The sequence below is a fragment of the Terrapene carolina genome, unplaced genomic scaffold (genome assembly GCF_002925995.2).
Source record: "Terrapene carolina triunguis isolate 2854851 unplaced genomic scaffold, T_m_triunguis-2.0 Scaffold604, whole genome shotgun sequence".
NCBI lineage: Eukaryota > Metazoa > Chordata > Testudines > Emydidae > Terrapene > Terrapene triunguis.
In genome coordinates this window covers 1,199,005-1,204,506 of record NW_020664955.1, presented here as the reverse complement: position 1 = coordinate 1,204,506, position 5,502 = coordinate 1,199,005, and positions in this window count along the sequence as shown.

Below are 5,502 nucleotides of genomic sequence, written 5' to 3'. Positions count from 1 at the left end.
TCCCCCCTCACTCACCTGGTGTAAATCAGGAGTAACTCCACCGGGCCTGATTCCCCCCTCACTCATCCTGGTGTAAATCAGGAGTAACCCCACTGAAGTCAATGGGGTAAAAACTCCATTGTTTACTCTGGGATAAAGCAAGTGGGAGTGAGTGGCGAATCAGGCCAATTGACTTTGTAATGCATGTGTGGGCTGGGTACCACTAACTTCCACTTGTTCCAAACACACCCTTCTTTCCAGAATTAGTAATGTCCGTCACATATTCATAGATTCCAAGGCTAGAAGGGACCACTGTGATCCTCTAGTCTGACTGCCTGAATAACACAGACCATGGGACTTGGCTCTATTAATTCCTGCTTCCAGTCCACTAGCAGTGGTTGAATTAGAGCGGATCTTTGAGGAAAAGTATCTGATTACTCTAATGTGGGTGCACAACCGGTTGAAAGACCGTACTCCGAGAGTCGTTATCAATGGTTTGCTGCCAAGTTGGGAGCGAGTATCTTGTGGGGTCCCACAGGGATCTGTCCTGAGTCCGGTACTATTCAATATTTTCATTAATGACTTGGAGGATGGAGTGAAGAGGATGCTTATAAAATTTGCAGATGACACCACGCTGGGAGGGGTTGCAAGCACTTTGCAGGACAGGTTTAAAATTCAAAATGACCTTGACAAATTGGAGAATTGGTCTGAATCCAACAAGATGAAATTTAGTAAAGACAAGTGCAAAGTACTTCACTTAGGAAGGCAACATCAAATGTACAGCTACACAATGGGGAATAACTGACTAGGGGGCAGTACTGCTGAAAAGGATCTGGAGGTGGTAGTGGATCACAAGCTGAATATGAGTCGTCAATGTGATGCAGCTGCAAAAAAGGCTAATATGATTCTGGGGTGCATTAACAGGAGTCTTGTATGTAAGACACAGGAGGTAATTGTCCCACAAACACCTGTCAGAGATGGTCTAGGTTTACTTGGTCCTGCCTCAGTGCAGGGGGATGCAGGGCCGGTGCAACCATTAAGGCAAACTAGGCGGTTGCCTAGGGCGCCAAGATTTGGGGGCGCCAAAAAGCAATGCCCCCAATTTTTTTTACAGCGTTCCTACGCCCCCTCCCCGAGCGTGCGGTCGCCGCTCCACTTCTCCCGCCTCCCAGGCTTGCAGCGCCAATCAGCTGTTTGGTGCCGCAAGCCTGGGAGGGGAGGAGAATTAGAGCGGGGGCGGCGTGCTCAGGGAGGAGGCGGAGCAGAGGTGAGCGGGGGTGGGGAGCTGCCGCACAGCTCCCCGGTGGGGGGGAGCTGCCACGGGGTGGGGGGCGCCTCAGGGCGGGGGAGGGGCGGGGAGCTGCCGCAGGGCTGGGGGGGAGGGGCGCAAGGTGGAAGTTTCGCCTAGGGCGTGAAACTTCCTTGCACCGGCCCTGGGGGGATGGACTTGATATCTTCTCGAGGTCCCTTCCAGCCTTGCGTTTCTATGATCCTGTGGTTTGTCTGGAAAGACTGTGATGTGCAAGCAGTGTGATCTTTATATACTTCTGGGAATGTTTACTGATGATACATATGAATCTAGAATGGGCCGGCTAAAGGACATTTAGGTGTGGCCAGAAATTGTGCAAACCAAACGCAATGGCTAATTAAAGCACTTTCCCCTCCCCCCCACCCAATTACCAATTGACACTGATTAACAAAACAGCTCAATCTTGCACCATGCCACACTATAAATGCTATATAGCACCTTCCACCATGACTAATCATGCTGTGATTACTGATGGGCTGCTGAATGAGTGTTTGGTCCACAGCTGGCTTGGATTTGGGCTCCTAGCACTTGGATTCAAGGATGCAAAAGCTTGATTGACTTGACCAAATAGTAGAAATCTGGTGAGATTTTTTTTTTAAAGGAACCTTCCATTGTCTGTAGGTCAATATCACCCAAGAGATGTTTGGCTCCATCTAGTCAGGAAAGTAGGGTCCCTTGGGGCTTCAGATTAAAACCAGAACACCAGGGGGGTGCGGGTGGATCTGATGATCTCTCCCTCTCCCCTCCATTCCCTCTAAATTGAAAGGGACTCACATCACAGGTTCCAGTTGTGGTCTCTCTCAAGTTAGATCATAGATCAAATTGTGATGTCCCCCAGGGCTGTCTCTGAGCCACCTTAGTTCTGAAATTTTCCCTCCCAAATCACACACTTATTTTGCTGAATTTCGGCAATGGCTACATTTAAACCAGTGCACCGGCACCACTTCAGCATAGACACTACCTATGCTGATGGGAGGGGTTCTCCTGTCACTCTAGTTAATCTGCCTCCCTGAGAGGCCGTAGCTATGTCAACAGAAGAATTTTTTTGTTGACCTAGAGCTGGCTACACCGGGGATTAGGTTAGTTTACCTATCTATATTGCTCAGGGGCATGGATTTTTCACACTCCTGAGCAATGTAGCCGGGTCAATTTAACTTTTTAGTGTAGACCAGGCCTTCAAAGCCACAAAGTAGTAATCCTCTCCCGATTCTCCAAACCCTTCCATCCTAGAATCCCAAAACCATTTAGGAGGGCCTGTCTACACACGAAAATTAACTTGGATTAAGGTAGGGTATGAATTTAAAATACAGTAGCCATTCCGGAGTAACTCCAAGTGGGGATGATCTAAATCCAAGCGGATTAAGCAAAACCAGAACAAGGCCCACATGGATATGGCCGTATTCAAGAATAACGCCATCGGTAGACGAGCCCTAAGCAACAGGCAAGTGTGACGGGACGGGGCCAGGGGGTGAAGTGAGTTGCCCAAGGTCACGCAGGTTGCTGTGGCAAAGATGGAATCAGAGCCCAGGAGCCTTATTTCCAGGCAGTGCCTTGGGGTAGATGAGATGTGTGCTACCTCTTCTGAACCAGATCTATACCCCAAACGGTCTCTGAGTGTGCCCTGTCAAGTCGGCTTTGTGTGTGTGTGTGTGTGTGTGTGTGTGTGTGTGAGAGAGAGAGAGAGAGAGAGAGAGAGAAGGGAGATGGAGGGAAGATCTCTTTGTGGGGGCTCCTGCTCCCTGTCCTTCAGGAACCTCCCATCAGCCCAGCCATGGCAGCTGGCAGAGAATCAGAGGGGAGATAGCAGAACTGGCCGCCTTGATCCACAGCAGCTGTTCCCAACTCCCTTCCTCTCAGTGTGCTGTATGGCAGCTCCCTCGCAATGAGAATTGTAACCCTTTGCCCCTGGATAGCATCGCCCATCTGAGGGGCTTTATCCCCCTCACACGAGGTAGGTCAGCATCAGCCCTGTTCATAATGGGGAATCTGAGGCACCAAGGGGCAGTGAGTTGCCCAAGGTCAAACAACTGGTCCTTCCCACTCTTCCACTAGAACCCTGGAGTCCTGACTCCCAGCCGCATGTGACTGGCCCGGGTGACTGGAACAGGCTGCTGCTTGCTAACAGCTAAGGGAACTGTGGCAGCAGTGGGTGTGGGAGGGGTCTGTGCTCTTGGTGCTGAATGCCTGGGGTCTGATCCCTGCAGCTGCCTGTCGTATTGATCTGTACCACCATCCAGGAGATGAGAGCGGTGGGTGAACCGGAGCTGGAGAGCTCATCACTGCAGTCATAGGGACTGTTGGTGTGTGTGACCCACCCAGCTGCTGGGTAAGAGCATGAGTTGACTTCACTGCGTGTTTGCAGTCAAGGCTCTCTGGGAGCACGGGGGAGCAGGCATAAGCCACTGTCAGGTAAACGATCAGCTGCATTCTGCACTCACAGAAACTGTCAAGAGCTTCTCAAAGGATCCCTAAGTAGAGGCGATTGGCTATTGATATGTTGTTCCAATACTGAACTCCATAAAACACTGCCATCTTTAGGAATTTGGCTTTAGGCTGTGGAAAGCCTGTCTGGCTGCAGAATTTTGGGCTGAAAAAAGCACCAGACCTTCTTTGTGAATGGGCTTTGGGGAGGGGAAAAGGGGAGATGGTGCCCAACTCTGGACTAGGATCAGTCAGAGACCAGGTGAGTGCCGAGTCAGGGAGCGGGGCCGTTAACATTTGCCCGAAGTTCTCTCATCTCCGGGCTTGTTGGTGGTGTGTGCTTGCTGTATCCGGGAGTAATTAAAGGGTTTGGTAGCACAGGAGGCTAATGTGACCTAGAACAAGTTAGAACAAACAAAAGCCCAGGCATTGTTAGCTGGGCCCGATCCTGCTCATGCTGGGGCCAATGGGAACCTTGCTGCGGATTCCAGTGGGAGCCAAATTGAGCCGAGAATCCCCTGTGAAAAGTTGGGCTACGCACGCAAAGAGCACGGGTGTCACGCGCTGCGTCTCAGGAGAGGCCGCTGGCTGGGATTTAGGCATCTTTGGATGTCCCCCACCCTCTCAATCCTAGAGAAATCTGCAGCATGGAAGCTGCCAGGCACTCATCCTGCAGCTCTGCAGGGGAAGATCATTCCCCATTGCTGGCACATTCCTGTGGACACAGAGTCCTAGCCGGGGCCACGGGATAGTACACCAAGCACAGCAGCTGGCCTTGAGGAGGGGCGGGGGGGCAGAGGGAGTGCGTGCCTGGAGCAGCTGATGCCAGATGGAGCTGCTCAAGGAAATGGATTTCTCTGCAAAATGAAGATCCGTGTTCTCCAGGTGTCTCTGTTTCTGGCCTCTGAGTGGCCCTGGCCCCACGGTACTCGAGGACTGAGACAGAGAGATGATTGTGTCACCATAAGACATTTAGGTGTTTCATCGTGACTTTGCAGCAGGCAGTGTTGTCTAGCCCAGTGGTTAGAGCAAAGGACTGGGGTCTCCTTGGTTCTTGTCCCAACTCTGCCGGTGACCGTGTGGGTTAATTTACTGGCTGTTGCACCAAAGAACACGCTTCTGCCACGGGACTCCAGTCCCTTCAGGGCTTTAACTTTATTCCTTCAAGAATAAAAGGGTTTAACACAAGTTCTGCATCTCAATCATGGTCCTTCCCCTGACCTGGCATCTTCTGCAGGAGCCTGTCTACTCCCTGCCGCTCTTGTGGTTCTTCCTACCCTCCCTGCAGGCTTATGCTGCACAGGCCAACTGCCTACCTTGGAGGTGCCTATGGCTCTTCCCCACGGACTCCTGCAGGAACCTCCCGACTCCCTGCAGCTCTCAGTCACTCATGTTCTATCACAGGAGAACCACCCTGTTGGTCTCCTGTTTCCGGGCTCCCATTGTTTGAGCGGGGAACGTTCCTTTATATGCTCACACAGCTCAGTATATCGACGTTGCAAATTAAGGTGTAACTGTCGCACAGGAATCCCCGCTGGTGTGGGTTACAATAGTAGTGGAGACGTGGCGGCGTAGACTTCAACACAGACAGGCTGCCCCAGTACAAGCCTGCTGGGGCCCCTGGTTGTGTATTCAAGTTGCTAGCACATCAGTGCACGTCGCTTCTTTCCAACTATTGCTGTCCCTCCAGCCTCACTCCTTTTTCCTCACCCCTCCAGCCTTCCCTCAGCCCTGGGTGCACACTCCAGCCCCCTGCATTTCCCATCGCCCTGCTCTTCGCCTCTCACGCCTCA